This window comes from Cupressus sempervirens, chromosome 10 (genome assembly GCF_028749045.1).
Source record: "Cupressus sempervirens isolate cs-2001-9-10 chromosome 10, ASM2874904v1, whole genome shotgun sequence".
In the NCBI taxonomy this organism is placed as follows: Eukaryota; Viridiplantae; Streptophyta; class Pinopsida; order Cupressales; family Cupressaceae; genus Cupressus; species Cupressus sempervirens.
Genome location: NC_143127.1, coordinates 915,802,559 through 915,823,975, shown reverse-complemented (window position 1 = coordinate 915,823,975; position 21,417 = coordinate 915,802,559). Strand labels below are relative to the sequence as shown.

Genomic DNA, 21,417 nt, shown 5'->3' with positions numbered 1-21,417 from the left:
TCTAAAAAAATAATAAATATAAAGTATTATTCATTCACCATGAAATTTCAATTAAATTTATCATAATCTAATTGGTCAAAATGCAATGATTTGAAGGAAACTTGAAATCTATATTGATGCTTCTGTTACCAATCCATACAATTGTTCTTTCAATCACCATACTTAATGTAATGCCTCTTAGAGGCTTTATACAATCATTTTCCAACTTCACAAATTGGCTCCATTAGTTAGGATGGAATTAAGGTTTCTAATGTGCTTAAAACAAGTTTCCCACTATAAGGCTTACCAACCATTATTCAAAATTTTGAGCTTATAACCTTATTTAATTTAACTCCCTAGAACTTCTAAATCCTCAATACATTTGATTTGATCCATTTAGAATATTTCAACATTATTTGTGACTCAGTAGACCCCACTTTACTTATTTGGCATTATTTTACCACATTATTATTGGAATTTACATCAATTTCATTATATTGGAAAGCCATAATTGGCTTCATAACTTGATACTATTATGTTAGGGTTCCTTAACCTCCATCATTGACCGCTAGTTCCTATGTGCCTCCATTTGGTCTTCTAGGTGCTCTTGTACTACCACTATATGACGGGTTATATAAGGTGAATGTTTTTTCCAATACTTTTTAAATCTTGTCTAATTGTAACATACATACATATATACATGCACAATTATAATTTTACTACTATTACTACTACTAAATTAAAAATTACTCAAATTTGTATCTATTTGATTAATCAAATTTTGAATAAAAACTGGAATAAATTTCGTATAAAACTCTACCATAACTATCTTCTTAAAATTTAACCATATAGACATTATAAAAATAATTTGTATTTTCAAGTTTAAATTATTTTAATATCTTTGACATATGTATAAAAAAATTAACATCTTGATATGTATCTCATTATATTAATCAAAATGAAGTCTTGATCCATTCTCCCACATTCCTATCATCAAAATAGTAATTTATGGTGTTATTAAATAAAAACTTTTTCCTACATACAATTTACAATTTGAAGTTGTCACCAACCATTGAATGACAATCATAGTCATTTAATAGAGTTGGCTTTACCATTTAATCAAGGTTCAAAACAGTATATAGTTGTTAAAATGTATGTCTCTTGACATATCTTACATGTTTTTAAAATATAAATATTATAAATAAAAATTAACAAGTTTCACTTTGCAATATGATTTATGTCAAATGTTTCAGGACAACTTTGATCAACAAAATTTTGGAATAGAGTAGGAGTTTCCTCACAGGGTTCCTGCAAATCTTGTGCTAACATGAGTTTTATCATCAGGAAGAGGTCTCGCCAGCCCAAAATCTGCTATTTTTGCCTGAAAGTTTTTGTCAAGCAATATTTTGCTTGATTTGATATCACGATGGATGATACAGACATGGAATTCCTCGTGGAGATACTCCAGACCACGGGCAGTGCCCAGGATAATCTCCAACCTTTCCTTCCAACTCAAAAGTCTTTTATTTTTTCCTGCACGTAGGGCAAAGCAACTAGAGTCTCAGAACCTATCATTTTTGCTGAAACCAATGAAGAAAGCGAAAGAGGAAAGTTAAGAAATAGAAAACCAAATAGTATTCTGTCAAGGCTGCTGTTGGGCATGTACTCATAAATCAAGAGTCTTTCTTGGCCTTGTCTGCAATATCCAAGTAAACGAATAAGATTTCTATGGTGAACATTAGAGATAAGTTGCACTTCGCTTTCGAATTTGGAAATTGTGTGGGCAGAGTAACCAATCATCAGCTTCTTTAATGCCACAACTTGCCCGTTTTTCAGCGTACCTGCAAATATCAAGAAACCCATCAATTGTGTACATTAACACATTTGCCCAATTTAGGCGAGAAATAAATGTTAATTTACCTTAAATACTTCACCAAACCCTCCCTGTCCAAGCTTATTTGCTTTATCAAAATTTCGCAGACAAAAGGCAAGTCCGTAGATAGTCGTATTAGACGCTCCTTGTCTCGTCTGCGCAGCGAAATAACCATCAATTTGCGGAACCGCGCTGCAAAAATCGCTCATCAAACTTCGACCTGTCGCCGAAAATAAAGTAGAAGCGGCGGCGTCCACTGCGCCGCAGAGCTGTTTGTGCGCATCGTAGAAAGCTTTGGCGGAGAGACTGGAACAGTTTCGAATTTGATTTTGCGCATGTCAGGACTCATTATTTCGACATGCTTTTTATTCGGATTTATTATGTGATTGACTTTTGACTAAGACTATGTATGACTCAACTTGAGTCGAATATTTTATAGACTCTGATTATAATTTTATCATATATTAGATGGTAATGCTAATTTTTTTGCCATTGTGATAAGTCGTTGTATGTTGAGTTTATGAGATATCGAGATGACGGTTAAAATTGTGATTTCATTAATATGTTTATATTTGATGATGAATGTAGAATGTTTTTAAAATTTGTATATAAGATATTATTTATTCATTTTGATGATAACATTACTGATGCATTGGGTGATGTCGAGTTTGTTAGTGTGCAAGTATTGAAGGTGCAAGGGTGGTTGAGGTAGAGGAGTTTAGCTCCTTGGCAAGGTTGGTCCGGAATTTATATGGTGTAGTTGCACACACACACACAGTTTAATTTGATTTTAAATTATTTGCTTTGAATTTTAATTTATCTAGATGGATTAAACGTTTAGTTTATTATTGTGTAGTGTAAACGAATAAATGAATAATTGAATGATTAAATATTATTTCTTTAGATATAATTATAAATTAGATTTTTAAAATAAATAGTATACTCTAAATTTTATTTTTCCTAAATAACTACAAGCATGAATTTGAAATGATAAAAGTTAGTCAAAAAATTAAATGGTAATTAATAGTTTTTCTATTTTGAATATGATGGATTTGAATTAAATGTGGAAGCTTTAATAGAACTTGAAGTTTATTTAATATTTTTGGACAATTGGTAGCCGTAAATCCAAAAGAGAGAAACTTGGCAATCTCATAAAAAAGAACAGCAGTTGGGAGAAGACGTCATACTGGCATGAAGAGCTCACTGAACCTCTTAGCAGGAGAAAAGGCGAATTTGGGGGAGTAAAACTCGAAGAGAAGTGGAAGAAAATGTTTTCATTTATACAAGTGTCAGCTAAATTTGAAAGGGGAAGGAAAATGAATTGGAAAGGGGAAGAAACCGATTTAAAAGGGAGAAGGGAGAACATGACTGAAAAGGGAGGAAGGAGAGTAGGGGACAAGAGGAAAAAAAGAAGGGAGCACTCAGTGAGAAGCTGGAAGGAAATTTTGGCCATCTCAAATTTTCAAAACAGAGAAATCCAGTAGCAAGGATTAGCTATAGAGACGGTCTGAGGAGGATATTTAGATTTCAATTTGGAGGCCTTGAGAAACACTTGATTTTATTCCAGGTTCCCTTATCTACTTTCATTTGAAATTTATTTTCTTGTGCTTGTTTTAAATTGTGCATGACTCTTATTTTCTGAAATGTTTTCCATAGAATCCTATTGTACTCAAGCTTATATTTACGCTATCTGGATGGAAAGTTTTATTGTCTTAATTGTGTCATGTTTTATTTGTTTACTAGGTGTGGATATTGTTCAGTACTACATGAGGATTTTTATGTTTTGGAGTCTAGAGTGTTTTTAAAAGTTATTTGGAACCTATGATAGAAAGTAAGATCCAACTTGATTTGATTATTGCTATAGAAAAACTGTTGAGATGATGCCAACTTTAGAGAAATGGGGGAATGATTTGTTTTATGAGTTTGGACCCCGAGTCACTCTCTCCCTCTCTCAACAATCACACCTGTAGAATCATTTCACTACTAACATCTAGTTTTGAATCAATATTAGCATAACTCCCAAAACTCAGGGGATTTCTACCATGGAACCTGCAGTGAAATTAGGATTTTGGTTGTATCCATTAGAATTTCTGTTATCGTTGTTTTACTTTTACCTTCACAATCTGTCAAAGATGGTTAAACTCTCTAAAATTTGATCTTTAGTTACGGTTGAAGTAAAATGGTTTGACTCACTATTTTTTTTCCTGCGGCTTCATATAGATATATTTTTAAAAGTTTAAATGTATTTGATCACTAATACAACATTTTATTTGTAAAAATATGTTGTAGTCTTCTTTGAAATTATTGTAATTATTTTTATTCTGTGGTTATATTTTTCTTGCTTTATCAAAATCGTCAAAATTAATTATATAGATATTTGAAATGATGTTGAAAAGTCTTATATATTAAAGATTTAATTTTTCCTTTGAAATTGAATAGACATTTAAGACGTAAACTTCCATAAGGATTAGAAGGAAGCATAAGAAAATTTGTCAATAGTTAGATCTTTTATAATTTATTACTATTACTTGCTAAAATATTGCATCACATGTATGTGTAGATATGATAAGTATGTAGATTTATTTTATTTTATATAATTAAGTTATTCATTTGACTTACCTGTACTACTTGAGGAAGCAATTTATTGTGGAAGGGTGTTGAATGTGGGAGAAAAGGGGAGGGTAGAAAATTGAAAGTCTTATTATTCCTTCATTACTACCTACTAGTACTTTTACATTAAACTAGTTATTAGCTTGGCCAAGCTTAAAAATAGTTATGCATATGATTGAGATGCATTGGTTATTTATATTTGTTTCCCTCTTCCACATCCTTGTGTATGTTTCTACTAGATATATGTATAAGTAGATTTGGCACAAAGGCTATACCAAATCTTTCCGATCCAATTGTGTTGAGTTGCTAGCCTTCTCATGCCAAGGTTAGGTAGTTCTCCTTAATTGGAGAACCGTGGGGAACTAACCACTCCATGGTTGGGTGGTAAAAGCGCCTAGACCACTCTTCCATCTCATGATAGTGGATGGACATTGTTGTGATGGCTTAGAGACAAGATTACATGCAAATGGACACTAATGTTTGATGGCATGTTAATTTTATATGATTTATGCTATACATGATTTATATCATATGATGTACTAAAGATACATTCATGTTTGATGTGCAGGTCAACGTAGTTGCGGCAAAAGATGTTATGTTCATATGATTCATTTTCAACATTTATACTTGCTTTGTATAGGTTGGTTTTTTTGTATTATCAAGTGTATTTAGAAAGAATGATGATATGTAATAATGCGTGTGTTTCCAGTTATCCTCGACTATTTGTTGATATGTATAATTTTTTCATCTAGAAATGGACATTAAATTATATAGTTATATGTGAATAAAATTGACTTTTGACTTTTTAAATTTCATATATTTTCGTATCTTGGGGGTTGTTTGCATGGCTAGCAATTGTTGTGGATTTTAGTCTTTATAGGTGGTATCAAAGCTATGTTAAACATTAGGACCTAAGGTCTTACTAATGCTAATGTTGTGTAGTTTACTCTTGGTATAGGAGTGACCAGTCATCATGTATTCTCATAGAGACAATAGGTCTAGAAGCAACAATGGTCCTCAAGATAAGCCTGAAAACCAAAGGCTTGACCAAATTTTGGTGCTCCTCACTAAGCACGAACAATGCATGGATGACATGGAAAATGCCATAAGAGGATGACAGGTTGAGGAGGATGAGCACAAATAAACTTTGCTTCAACAGGAAGAAGCATAGAAGAAAAGAGAGGACCAAATGCTTGAGGCTCAGAAGAAACAAAAGGAAGACGTTGACCGTAGGATGGTTGGACTAGTTCATGATAGGGTCCAAATTGCAAAAGATCTCAACAAGGACTCCAAGAAGGTCACACCACCTACCTTTAATGGTAAGACTACAGGTGAAGAAGAAAAAGCTTGGATAGCCACCATGGAAAAATATTTTCAAGTTCGTAATTTCACCGAGAAGTCCAGAGCAGTATGGACTACTTTTCAGTTGGTTGGTGAAGTAGCAACATGGTGGGAGAATGTTATGGCTGAGAAGAAGCTACAGCATGGTGAAATATCATGGGAAGACTTTTTGCAGTGTTTCCATAAGCGATGGTTACCTCAGCTATTTTATGATAAGATGGCATTAGAGTTCTATAAGTTGATTCAGGGAGTCATGTCAGTCACACAATATCATGAACAATTTTTCCATCTAGTTAAATATGTTCCTTAGTACTAGAATGATGACTTGTTTAGGACTTGCAAGTTCGTCATGGGGTTGCACCCAGAAATCTATAATGAGGTGGAGATGCATGAGCTAGAATCTATGGACTATGCACTAAGAAAGGCACTAAAACAAGAACAACGGTTGAAAGATTTAGCTCTAGTAAAAGCCTACAATAACTTATTTTTCAAGAGAAAATTTTAGGATAATAATAAGTAGCAGGGTGGTTGATAGCAGATGTATAACATGAAAAGAAAGGGACAAGAAGATTCTCAAAATGGCAATAAAAAAAATTTCCAAGGACAGAATAGGGGTAGAGGAGGTAATAACAATAGGAATAACAATGGTAACAATATCAAGAACTAGAACAGGAATGATAAATCACCAACTCAAACAGGACCTCATGATGGTTTCTTTGTATGTGGAGTTAATCACTATGCAGCTAGATGCCCTCAGAAGAGGGCACTTAGGAATGGAGTGAAGGTTCAACACCAAATTCATGCAACTGTGGACCATAGCTAGGTAGAGTTTTAGGTAACTCCTTTATAGTTGACTGGTAAGCTCTATGGTTGTGAAGTCTCTATTTTGATTGATATTGGTGCTACAGAGTCTTTTGTAGATCCTAGTGTAGTAGCTAAACTTCCAATTAGCGCTAGTTACATGGAAAATCCCTAGTTAGTTGAGTATGGAAATCAGATAGAGTGTCGAGTAGAGCAATGTCTATCCTACAGTGAGTTAGAACTCCCAGCTTTTCACATGCAAGTAAATTTATGTGTAGCTCCACTTGGGTCATATGGTGTCATACTTGGTATAAATTGGCTTACCGAGCATAAGGCTATAGTAAATTGTAAAGATAAGCTAGTTGAATGACTGGATGATTTTTGGAAATCTAGTAATAGTGAAGGGGATTAAGAGGCCAATAGTGCTTAGGTATATATTAGCTATGCAGTTGAAGAAGGCTAAGAGGAAGGGTTCTCATCTTTTTCTTACACATATTAAAGATCTTGAAGATCCTATACCTTCCATAGATGATTATCCAATATTGTAGGAGTTTCGAGATGTCTTTCGTGAAGATTTACCTGAGTTACCACCTAAGAGAGGGTTTGATTTCTCCATTGATATTAAGCCAGGAGCTGAGCCACAATCTAAGGCACCTTATAGGATGACCACCACCTAGATGTACAAACTCAAGGTTCAGTTACAAGAGTTGTTGGACAAAGGGTTTATACGTCCAAGCATGTCACCATGGGGAGCACCAGTGATTTTTGTAAAGAAAAAGGATGGAACCTTGCACCTATGCATTGATTACAGGATGTTAAACAAGGTTACCATAACGAACAAATATCCACTTCCATGGATAGATGAACTTTTTGATCAGATGAAAGGGGCTAAGGTATTTTCAAAGATAGATCTACGATCTGGGTATCATCAACTACGAATTAAGGATGAAGACATAGCTAAGACAACTTTCAAAACATGGTATGGGCACTATGAATTTGTAGTTTTACCTTTTGGTCTTACGAATGCACCTGTAGCATTCATGAATCCCATGAACAGTGTACTCTAAGACTGTCTAGATAAGTTTGTTGAAATTTTCATTGATGATATTCTAATTTATTCAAAATCTATGGAGGAGCATGAGGAAAAATTGCGTATTGTCTTGCAGCACCTTTGTGATAGGAAGTTGTATGCAAAGCTTACCAAATGCACATTTTATCAGTAAAAAATTCACTACCTTGGGCACATCATCATTGTTGATGGAATTTCAGTGGATCCTTCCAAGATTAGGGCTATTCTTGAATGGCTGAAATTTGGAGCTTCATTGGTTTGATAGGCTATTATCGAAAATTCGTAGAGGGTTTTTAAAAAATGCAGCACCCATTACCTCATTACAATGGAAAGGGAAGAGATATGTGTGGACTAATGAGTGTGATAGAGCCTTTCAGTTGTTGAAATAAAAGCTCACCTCCGCTCCTATTCTTGTGATTCCCCATCTCAATGGGCGTTTCACTATGATAACCGATGCTTCAAGTGATAGTTTAGGTGGAGTTTTGATGCAAGAAGGTAGAGTTGTAGCTTATGAGTCCTATAAGCTAAAGCAACATGAGGTTAATTATGCACCTCATGATCTTGAGTTGGTTGCCATTGCTCATGCATTGCAAATGTGGAGGCATTACCTTATTGGTAAACCATTTGAGCTAAAAATAGATCATATGGGTTTGAAACACATCTTTACACAACCAAATTTGAATGCTAGATAGAGGCATTGGCTCGAATTCCTTAGTGAGTATGACTTAGGTATTGAGTACATTAAGGGTAAAGAGAATAGGGTGGTTGATGTTCTCAGTAAGAGAAGACATATTTTTGCTATATCTACTACTAGAACACGACTAAAAGAACATATTATTGAAAACCTCATAGGTGATGACCATTATGAGATGGTTAAAACCACATTGCACACTGATCCATCTTATCACCATTTTGATGGATACAGTTTTGATACAAAGGGTCTTCTAAGATATCAGGGTCGTATGTATTTCCCAGTCGTACAGGGTTGAGAAAAATTGTGATGGAGGAAATGCATGGTACTCCTTATTTGGGTCACCCTAGAGTGACTAAGATGGTTGTAGATATTAGAGCACTTTATTTTTGGCCAGGATTAAAGCGTGATGTGACCACTTTTGTTGCCCTGTGTTTAGAATGCTAGTGAGTTAAGGTTAAGCATATTCATCTAGCTAGATTGTTGTATCCTCATGACATACCAAAGTACAAATGACAAGTGATTTCTATGTATTTTATACAAGGTTTGCCTATGACTAGGCAAAGGCATGATGTTATATTAGTTGTGGTCAATAAGTTGACCAAGGTTGCTCATTTTATACCAAAAAGTCTGAAGGATGGATCATTAGCATTGGCCAATAAATTTGTGCAAGAGGTATTCAAGCTACATTGTGTACCTGAGACTATCATCTCTAATAGGGACACGAGAATGACATCAAGATTCTGGATGACCTTGAATGCTTCATTGGGAACTCAGTTAAATTTTAACACTGCTTATAATCCACAGATTGATGGTCAGACAGAGAGGGTGAATCAGGTTGTAGAAGATTTACTTCTTATGTATTGCATGGATCATCAATATAAGTGGGAAGAATACCTACCTTTAGTTGAGTTCACATATAATAATTCTTATCATGCATCTCTGGGAATGGCTTCTTTTGAGGCACTTTATGGGCATAAATGTCACACACCTATCAGTTGGGATAGAGTGGAGGATCGAGTTGTGATTGGTCCTGAGATGCTCAAGGAGATGGAAGAATAGATGGTTATGATTTGTGCCCACCTGAAGGAAGCTGTAGATAGGCAAAAGAGTTATGCAGATAGGAAGTGTTCTTTTAGATAGTTTCAAGTTGGGGACAAGGTTTTCTTGTGTGTACGTTCGCATAATAGTTCAATTTCTTTCGACAAGTCTTCTAAGCTTGCGTCGAGATATGTTGGACCTTTTGATGTTTTGGAGGTCATAAGTCCTATGGCTTATCAACTTCTCTACCACCAACTCTAGTCTGTATCCACAATGTTTTTCATATTTCATTGTTAAAAGCCATATCATCCGGGTGCTTCTCATATTATTGATTGGTGTGCCTTGTAGGTTCATGATCCAGGGGTAATGTAGGTGTTACCTACCAACCTCATGGATGAGCATACTATCCGAGTGCATGATAGAGAAGTATAAGGTCCAATGGGAATAGTTCTTTGTTGATAGTGCTACGTGGGAGGATGCTGATGTTATGCATCAGTCCTTTCCACATCTTTTTACTTAGATTAGTACTTTTTATTGCTAATGTAGTTACTTTATGTTATACTGATCTTTGGATACTGATGGACAACAGGTCGATGTCTCTTCCTAGTGGGGAGGGATGTCACGACTCATTATTTCGACATGCTTTTTATTGGGACTTATTATGTGATTGACCTTTTGACTAAGACTATGTATGACTCGACTTGAGTCGAATAATTTATAGACTTTGATTAGAAATTTATCATATATGTTATTAGATGGTAATGTTAATTTATTTTGTCATTATTATAAGTCATTATATATTGAGCTTATGAGATATTGACATGACGGTTAAAATTACGATTTCATTTGTATGTTATATCTAATGATGAATTTAGAATGTTTTTAAAATTTGTATATAAGATATTATTTATTCATTTTGATGATAACATTACTGTTGCATTGGGTGATGTCAAGTTTGTGAGTGTGCAGGTACTGAAGAAGGAAGGCTGGTTGAGGTAGACGAGTTTAGCTCCTTGGTAGGGTTGGTCCAAAATTTGTATGGTGTAGTCGCACACACACACACACACACACACACACACACACACACACACACACACACATAGTTTAATTTGATTTTAAATTATTTGCTTTGAATTTTAATTTACCTAGATGGATTAAAAATTTAGTTTATGATTGTGTAGCATAAACAAATAAATGAATAATTGAATGATTAAATATTATTTCTTTAGAAATAATTATAAATTAGATTTTTAAAATAAATACTATACTCTAAATTTTATTTTTCCTAAGTAACTACAAGCATGAATTTGAAATGATAAAAGTTAGTCAGAAAATTAAATGGTAATTAATAAGTTTTCTATTTTGAATATGATGGATTTGAATTAAATGTGGAAGCTTTAATTGAACTTGAAGTTTATTTAATATTCTTGGACAAGTGGTAGCCGTAAATCCAAAAGAGAGGAAACTTGGCAATCTCATAAAAAAGAACAATAGTTGGGAGAAGATGTCATATTGGCATGAAGAGTTGACTGAACTTCTTAGCAAGAGAAAAGGCAAATTTGGGGGAGTAAAACTCAAAGAGAAGTGGGAGAAAACGTTTTCATTTATACAAGTGCTAGCTGAATTTGAAAGGGGAAGGAAAATGAATTGGAAAGGGGAAGAAGACGATTTGAAAGGGAGAAGGGAGGACATGATTTAAAAGGGAGGAAGGAGAGTAGGGGATGAGAGGAAAAAAAGAAGGGAATGCTCAGCGAGAAGCTGGAGGGAAATTTTGGCCATCTCAAATTTTCAAAATAGGAAAATCCAGTAGCAAGGATTAGTTATAGACACAGTTTGAGGAGGATATTCAAATTTTAATTTGGAGGCCTTGAGAAACACTTGATTTTATTCCAAGTTCTCTTATCTACTTTCATTTGAAATTTATTTACTTGTGCTTGTTTTAAATTGTGCATGACTCTTATTTTCTGGAATGTTTTCCGTAGAATCCTATTGTACTCAAGCTTATATTCATGCTATCTAGATGGAAAGTTTTATTATCTTAATTGTGTTTTTTTAAATTTGTTTACTGGCTGTGTATATTGTTCAAAACTACATGAGAATTTTTATGTTTTCGAGTCTAGAGTGTTTTCAAAAGTTATTTGGAACCTGTGATAGAACGGAAGATCCAATTTGATTTTATTATTGCTGTAGAAAAATTGTTGAGATGTCACCAACTTTAGAGAAATGGGGGAATGCTTTGTTTTGTGAGTTTGGACCCTGAGTAACTCTCTCCCTCTCTCAATGATCACACATGTAGAATCATTTCACTACTAACATCTAATTTTGAATCAATATAGGCATAACTCCCAAAACTCAAGGGATTTCTACCATGGAACTTGCGGTGAAATTAGGGTGTTGGTTGTATCCATTAGAATTTCTGTTTTCATTGTTTTACTTTTACCTTCACAATCTATCAAAGATGGTTAAACTCTCTAAAATTTGATCTTTAGTTATGGCTGAAGTAAAATGATTTGACTCACTATTTTTTTTCCTGTGGCTTTATATAGATATATTTTTAAAAGTTTAAATGTATTCGATCACTGATACAACATTTTATTTGTAAAAATTTGTTGTAGTCTTGTTTGAAATTACTATAATTATTTTTATTCTATGGTTATATTTTTCTTGCTTTATTAAAATCATCAAAATTTAATTATATAGATATTTGAAATGATGTTGAATAGTCTTATATATTAATGATTTAAATTTTCCTTTGAAATTGAATAGTTATTTAAGACTTAAACTTCCATAAGGATTAGAAGGAAGCGTAAGAAAATTTGTCAATAGTTAGATCTTTTATAATTTATTACTATTACTTGCTAAAATATTGCAGCACATGTATGTGTAGATATGATAAATATGTAGATTTATTTTATTCTATATGATTAAGTTATTCATTTGACCTACTTGTACTACTTGAGGAAGCAATTTATTGTGGAAGGGTGTTGAATGTGGGCAAAAAGGGGAAGGTAGAAAATTGAAAGTCTTATTATTCCTTCATTACTACCTGCCAATACTTTTACATTCAACTGGTTATTAACTTGGCCAAGCTTAAAAATAGTTATGCATATGATTGAGATGCATTGGTTATTTATATTTGTTTCCCTCTTCCACATCCTTGTGTATGTTTCTAGTAGACTTATGTGTAAGTAGATTAGGTACAAAGGCTACACCAAATCTTTCTGATCCAATTGTGCCGAGTTGCTAGCCTTCTCATGCCAGAGTCAAGTGGTTCTCCTTAACCGAAGAACCTCGGAGAGTTAACCACTCCATGGTTGGGCGGTAAAAGCACCTGGACCACTCTTCCATCTCATGATAGCGGATGGACATTGTTCTGATGGCTCGGAGACGAGATTACATGCAGATGGACACTAAGGTTCGATGACATGTAAATTTTATATGATTTATGTTATATATGCTTTATATCATATGATATACTGAAGATACATTCATGTTTGACATGCAGGTCGACATAATTTTGGCAAAAGATGTTATGTTCATATGATTCATTTTCAGCGTTTATACTTGCTTTATATATGATATCAATATGTGGTCGGCTTTTTTTGTATTATCAAGTGTATTTAGAAAGAATGATGATATGTAATAATGCTTGTGTTTCCAGTTAACCTAGACTATTTGTCTATATGTATAGATTTTCCCATCTAGAAATGAACATTAAATTATATAGTTATATGTGAATAAAATTGACTTTTGACTTTTCAAATTTCATAAATTTTCGCATCTTGGGAGTTGTTTACGTATCTGGCAATTGTTATGGATTTCAGTCTTTACAGCGCAAGATTACTGCAATTAAGGCAGTCGGCGGAGGACAGATCCTTTCTGCATTGCGTCAGAACGTATACAGAATCTGTTGTTGTTGCTGTAGAGGCATCTTCGTCTGTAGTGGTAAATCCAGATGATGGGACTTGATTCACCGCAGACGACAACGCGGTGTTCAAAATTTGGGCAAAAAGGGTTGCGTTGTTTGGTGGGTTGCTGCCGCACGCGTAGGCTAAAAGTCTGTTCTCTGGATCTGCTCTAATGGCGGCCTTTGTTAGCACGAGAAAGAAAATAATTAACTTTACAGAATTCTCCATTTGATAGCTTCTTCCTGCCATTGCTCCTGATTCTTCCATTGATATTCGTGAGGCTTAGAAAACGATAATCTGCTGATCATAAATAAACAAATACCTCTGAAGCTTTTTTCTGGTTGTTTGTCATGTTGAATATTATTCAGCTTTCACCAATGGATGGACTATCTAGAAGGTAAACCACATACTCCATGTTTGAACTTTCTCAACCGTACAAGTTGCCTTGCATAATCTCTTGGAAAATAAGTTGATCTAATCCTTCAATTCACTATTCAAAACTTGAATATCCTATTTTGTATAGAAAACCTTGCTATCCAAACTAATAAATGTGAGACAAACAATATCTGAAAATGAAACGCTAACCATAAAGTAGACAAATTTCTGGGAGTCATTTTGTAGTTGTCTTTTCATGCTGTAATATTATTCAGCTTTTACTAATGGTTGGACTATCTAGAAAGTAAATCATATACAGCTATTGGAGCATTTAGACATGGGGTCCTTACTCCTAGAATGTAAAATATTCCAACCTTTTGTATGGCACTAGTTGTCTTGCATATTCACTTGAAAAATAATATATTTATCTGTTGTTTGAATAAATTATCTATTCAAATTTGGAAATCTTTAAAAATAGAAAAAACGTGTTAAACATTGAAATTTGAAAATCAAGCTTACACAACTTTTGGAGAGAGATTGTGAGGAAATTTGACACCATAGGAAAGTTATGCTCATCAAAAGAAATGCTTTGAAAACTAAGGGGCAATATGTTGAGCATTGCAATAGAAAATTTCATAAACATATTTTGAAAGTATATTTTGAATTCAGTTCACAAAAATTGATTGGGAAACTAAAATGACATGAAGTCGTGGCTAGAGGCTATTATGGATTATTAGTTATCAATTGGAAGCAATTACTATCAGTTATCGTGGACTCTATACTATCCCACCAACTACTGTTTTGCATATTGTTGTTCTGCTATGTGGATGGTTTCACCCCTAGTACTCCGCCCTTCTCGACTAATAAATACTATAATAATTTTCATTTCATTTTCAATGATGAAATGATAGAGCAAAGTTTTTTCATTTATATTTCTTTAAATCTTTTTTCTATAAAATGTTCCATAGGTAAAGGCAGGAGCCCAAAATAGAAGGGGTTCAGTGAGCGAAATTGATGGTCAAATTATATGACATTCATTATTTCTTGGGCCTATCTCACTTTCTCATCCACTATATATTTATAGAACTGTTATAATCGATAAGATTTGTACAAGAAGCATAAAGTGTCTTCTTTCTATTTATTTCATGAGTGTTTACTTGTGCATATTGAGCACACCCTTATGGAGAACTTGTTTCTCTTCTTCATCATAAATTTGATAATCAAACTTCTTGAACAATCCCTCAAAAGCATGACACTTCATATTAGTAATTAATTTTGCATTCATAAGAGAGGTATAATTTTCATCTTATTCTAAAATATCTTAGAATAGATCCAGTCATGTAATAAAGATAGTTTAGTGAGGATTCATTTTATACAAACTAAAATAGACTTGCATTCGAGTTTCAATTGATTTAACAAATTTCTTTACTAAACCTCTCTATTTAAAATAATTTTAAAATTATACCTTCCACTTTATGAAAGAGATTTTTTGTACTTCAAAAAAAAAATCCTCCCAAATATGCCATATTAAGCTTTTCTTCTTCTTTTAAATTTCAAAAATAAATGTAAATTCCTCAAATCCAACCTTTAATGTAGGACAAAGTTGTATTGCATCATTCTTAAACTTTCAAAGCTTTATTCATCATCACCCATTTCTAATACAATGCACTCAATAAATGTGTCTTGTTCCAGACTCATATGAGAACGGACAATTCTACCGAGTCTTGGGGTGAGCATATCCAACAACTATTGTAGCGAAAAAACTTGAACCCCATGGAACCATTCGTTGAATGTGAGGTGGATGTAGAGGCATAGATGCATTTAGTAGTTGTTTCTTTTAATCTCTACCTATGTTGACGTTTTCAATTAAAGTGTATTTGTATTTAATTAATTTAATTAATGTGAGTGGTCTTTTGAATTAATTTTATTAATATAATTCTAATAAGAATATGAAAAGCACAAAATAAATATGATAACTATAAATTGTTCATAATATAACATAATAATAGTAAATCATCAATAATTTTATTTGGGATCAAGAATTATTGAACAATAACCAATTTTCTTAATTATGATATTATGCAATATTACTCTACCTCTACCTAAAAAATATTCAAATATTGCATTCTTGTAGAATGTGTTATAAGATCATTATAAATTATTGTTAACAAGGTTAGAAAGTGATATAATGATTATGGATATTTTGATCTAAAAATTAAAGATAAATTACAACTAAAATTTAGAATTATATTCTTGTTTGTATGATTTGTTTGAAATTCTTATTTGCTACTAGTTTAGCTTTATTAACACAACTTTGATATAATGAAAAATTAAAATATGATAACTATATGTCATATATAAGACATCAAAATATTACATTATTAATAGTTTCATTCAAAATACAAAATTATGGGGCAATATCTAACTCTCTTTATCTTCATAATTTGGAGATGTGCAGTATACATCTCTCTATATTATGATAATATTACAATTTTGCATTTTCTTAAATTGTATTGTAATCAATTTAAATTATTATTAACAACCTTAAAATCCAATAAAATGATTATGGAGAATTTGATTTAAAATGTTATAGATAAATTATAAGAGAAATTTAGAATTATATTTTTCCCACTAAATCATGTTTGAATTTCCTTTTTAATCTAGTCTAACATTATTAGCATATAGAAACACCCCCCAATCTCTCAATTCTTGATGGACCAATTTGAACTTTGATGGCTCATCGCTTGTAAACTTGGGTCAAGTGTTACCTCATTAGAAACTCTAGAGGAATGGTTATGGTTGTGTATGTGGTCAATTTGGTTACTCAAACAACTAATGTGGCTAAAATATTGGTCCTTTTCATAAGTGTTAAAATTATGATTGAATAAGTTTTTAGGAAAGTGATTATGAAAGGAGGTGTGCTTAATGTGATTAACATTGTTAACAATAAAGATGATGTGGGATGGAATGAAATGGACATTATCAATAAGACTAATAAGCTACTTGCCACGATGGATGATGTGACCTACCAACATACTTTTAGGAAAGGAAATAATGCGCCTAATGAGTTGGCTTGCCTAAGGAAGTACATAGAGCACAAAAAAAAAAGGGAAGACATGTTAGAGGCTCATGTGATGATCATGCAAGATATTATCATCTTGAAAAATAATGACAATGCAATCAATGAAAGTTATTCTTGCCATTTCTTACCCTTTTTCTTGTTTTTTGGACTTGTTCATCTTCCATATTTCCTTTTGTGAATTTTTATTTTTTAAATTCTAGTGATTTTTTCTTGTCTGCAAATTTGAGCAGTTTAGAATAGCTATTTTTTTGGGTTCTGATATTTTGGCCTTGTAATTTCTGAGAGAGATAGCTTGGATGCTACAATGGTTGGTGACTATTTCAAATTGAGCTAGATACATGAGAGGAGTTTAAAAGTGTATCCAAGGTGTGAAAGATAATGGAAGGGGGGAAAATGGTGTTGTATGTGGATTGCATGAAGGTATACAACCTGAAAATTTCCTAGAAAATTTTGGATTTTCAGAAGAAAGGTAAAGTTATTATTGGAAGGGTCTCCTTTCTGTTGATGCCTAAAACCATTGTGATTATTACTATGATTAGCATGGAAGGCACTAAAATTCCTCAAAATACCAAGGTTTCTTTTAAAGAAGATTTCAAATTGTTCTTGGACCCTAGGGAGAGAATCTCGAGACTTCAAAGTACATTCAACAAGGAGCACCTATCAGGAGAGTGGAAAGTGGTGGCCACTATCCTCATCAATTTTTTTACTTTGAAAGGGAGGTATAAATGTTTGCATTCCCATTTATTTTCAATTCTCAATCATTTTAGGAGGAATATAAAGTTTTTTAGCTATTAGATTTTTTGGTCTCTATCATTGTATATAATGAAAGACAAGATTAAGGGTTTACCCTCCTCCATCAAAGATTAAATTATAGGTTGTATTAGTTTCATCAAGATTTAGCTCCTCAAGAACTCCCTTCCCCCAATTTGGTTGTTGAGCTCAATAGTCTTGTCTTTACCCCTACCTCTTCCTTGATTAAATGGTCTTAGACCCTATAGGATCCCCCTATACTGACCTATATCTTAGGAACTAGGAATCTTATTGATCATAGAGCCAAGCATAGAAAGGATAATCAATAGGAGTAGTCTTGGTAAATAATGGAAGACTCTAATTACTCAATATTTTCTTCTTCTTGATCTATGGATTCAGCATGGACTCCTAAATCATCCACTCACTACTTTGTTCCCAACACTCCCTCCACCTCATTTCTCCCCACGCTTCCCCCAAGATTTTGATGAGCTATGTTGAGGACCTCCAAATCTCTTGGAATATTTCTCCTACCTTGCTCCCCAAAATTGATGATGGAGATATTGACTTGGAATCCATAGAACTTAAGTTGAATGAGTTGTCTATGTATTATAATATGCTCAAAGTAGCCACCAAGTGGTTGATGTTCCTTTTACAAATGGTGATACAAAATATTACCAAGATGAGGTTATTACTAAGGAAAAAAGAAATGTTGAGGACTAGACCATAGGAAAAGTGATGAGGCCTTGTGGGAAGTTGGGAGAAACATCAGAGAAAAAGTCCATAATTGGGATTTAATGGAGGATGAAATATTAGAGATTTGTGTTGGAAATATTCAAGACTATACTAGGTTATTGAGAGGGGAGGGGTGAATTAGTAACCAAAAAACTTTATCAATTATAGATCTTAATTGCAATAATACAATTAACATTTAGTTTATCATATCTGATCTAATTGCATGAATGGAAAACTAGAAACATAAAACATTTATAACACTTGAACACAATGATTTGGTGACCCAGAAACCTTCCGAATAGAAAGTAAAACTAGGGTGGGGATGATACTCACAAAACTTCAATACTACAACATAAAGTTGGCCTGTTAAGGCTTACATTGATCACTTCTAATGATCTTCCCTATTAAGAGCAATTAGGACTGGTAGGTCCACCTTGTTAGAGGTTTTACAAACACACAATGAAGTATGTACTCTTTTAAGAGATTTAAGAAAGGTTGTTAAGTATACCTTGTGAAAGGATTTTGACTAGTTCACCTAGTAGGATGAAACAATAGATCTCTAACTTACAACTAGATTGCTGATAGAGATTCCTTGGTTGTACTAATCACTTTTCTATGATAGATTTGTCACTACTACTCCTTATGTTGATATGACCTTCATAAATATTTATCTGCTACTTACATATGCATTCTTGCACTTGCATTACATTCACATTGCATTTCATACTTCCTTGATATGATACAATACATCACATTTATATCACAACAATTTGCAAAATTACAAATTCGGCCAAGACATAAGTTAACACAAATATGACAAGGTCAGCCCAAGTTAAAACTCTCGGGTTCTAAAGATTGAGTTGGTGAAGTTCTGATACTCGACGCCCACTATCATTACTCGGCATCATCATGCACTCAGTAGACGTAGAAGCTCGGTCCATACTGATCACTTCAAAGTAGTCTTGAACTCAGTTTGCACTAGTGACTTGGTAGATACTGTATAACTTGGCATAAACTGAATCACTTGGTAAACACATAAGCTCGGTTTACACTAGCTTCGTATTACATGAACTGCAAACTCAATAGAAACTGCAATGCTCAATAACCACTGAAATGCTTGGGTTGAATTGCTAGACTAAATCTACTTGGTTTGAACTGCTAGGCTTCACACTAATTGAATACACTTAGTAACCACTAAAATGCTTGGTAGCTACTGGAATTAGTCCAAAAAACTTGATAGCAACTATAGAACTCGGTGGCTACTGAATTACATGGAAAACACTATAGATTGTTCAATGAGCTCGGTATCCATAGAAAATCTAAATAAGTGTGTGTCATTAATAACAAAGTTGATTGATATGTCAACAATTTGTGCCCTTTTAACTTGGAAAACTTGGTGGACTGAATCAAGGACATTTCTTCCCAATAGAGAGCAACCCAAGATAAGATGGGCAAGGCCATTGGTGAGATATAGGGGGAGGTAGAGGAGCGAAATATCAAAAGAAAAATGAGAAGAATCTTGTGGGAAAGAGGAAGATTTAATAATTGCTACTAAATAAGATTCTAGTTTGGGGATGTTGCTTCTTGTTGCTCTTCAAAGAAGCCTTCATTTCTAGAAAAGCTCAAGGGTCTTAGGGAGTAGTTGACCTAGGTTGATGGTGGTTGTAGTACTAGATGGTGTTAGTGGGGCTCTATTCATTTTTTTGTTCATTTTTGTTCCTAGAGTATTGTTGGTTTGCTATTGTTGGTTTTATCTAGTCTAGTTCTCTTTACTTCTACATAGTTTTTAGTTTTTTCTTTTTCTTAGTTTATGTTAGTTCTATTTCTCTAAGGTGACACCTATTGTGAACTTATAGAATTGTGTCAATTAGATTTGATGTTCTATTTTTGTTAATGGGTGTGGCTCATTTCCTTCTTTACTTATCAAAACTTTATTAACATATATTTGAGATAATAAAAATTAAAATCTATAGTATAACATATTACATAGACAATGAATAATTATAAAATAAAATTAATGAAACTCATATAATACCAAATTATTTAAAAATAAAATATGCTTTGAAATTTTATAAAAAAATTGTAGGAAAATTTTAATTAATATTTTTTATTTTTATTAGTGCTACCATTTTAATTTTAATGTGTGTGTGTGTGTGTGTGTGTGTGTGTGAGAGAGAGAGAGAGAGAGAGAGAGAGAGAGAGAGAGAGAGAGATATTAAAATTATACTTAGTCTAAATAAAATTAAAAAGCTTACTAATATGACAATATCAAGATGTGATAAATTATAATTAGACATAGTGAAAGAGGGCTCAAACCCCTAACAACCAAACAAACTTCAACTCCATTAAGAAACAATAAGGGGTTGACTAGAAGTGAGACCCAACTAAAAAACTAAACAACGAAAAAAATGAAACTAAACCAATAACTAAACCTTCCTATGTTGAGTAGCCAAATCCAACATCTATTCGCCCAAATGTGTCTAGGAATCTTTTATGAAAGTCAAGGTACACATAATTGTTAGAATGATTTGGAATAATTGAGAGGGGGAGGGGGGTGAATGATATATCCTCAGGTCCAGATGTACCAATTAAACTTTAAGCAACTTCAAACAATCTCATTAAACAACTCAACAATTTAACATTATTTAACTTTCTATGAATCATATATCCTCAGGTCCAAATGTATCAATTAAACTTTTAGCAACTTCAAACAATCTCATTAAACAAATCAAAAATTTAACATTATTTAACTTTATATTCTATCTATGTGTTTTGACTAATAGTAAAATAAACAATGGTAAAAATAGCATGCATAAATTAACATCCACTCATGTAAATAACACTTTGACACTAGGATTCAATATCAAAATCTAATTTGGGAAAAACCACCAAATAAGATGCTACCAATTTTTTACTCTTCTTAAGTGAGCTTAGTTAAGAGTGATCCATGTTAAAGGTTATACAACACACTACTAAATGTGACCCTATTAAATTATTTAATCACCCTTTTAGGAGTGACCTTGTTTGAGAACTTTGGATCATTCTATTAGAATGTCACCTTTATTAAAGGATTTTGACTATCTGTTATGGTTAGAATGTAATGAAATAGGTTTGATTTGTAAAACACAACTCACTTTGCAAATTCAAATTTCCATTTTATCATTT

The 21,417-nt window shown here is 33.0% G+C and overlaps 1 pseudogene; it reads right to left on the bottom strand.

Annotated features, from left to right (window-relative positions):
• Positions 1-1,276: 1,276 nt before the first annotated feature.
• Positions 1,277-13,580, bottom strand: LOC149536989 (proline-rich receptor-like protein kinase PERK5; annotated as a pseudogene).
• Positions 13,581-21,417: the final 7,837 nt, after the last annotated feature.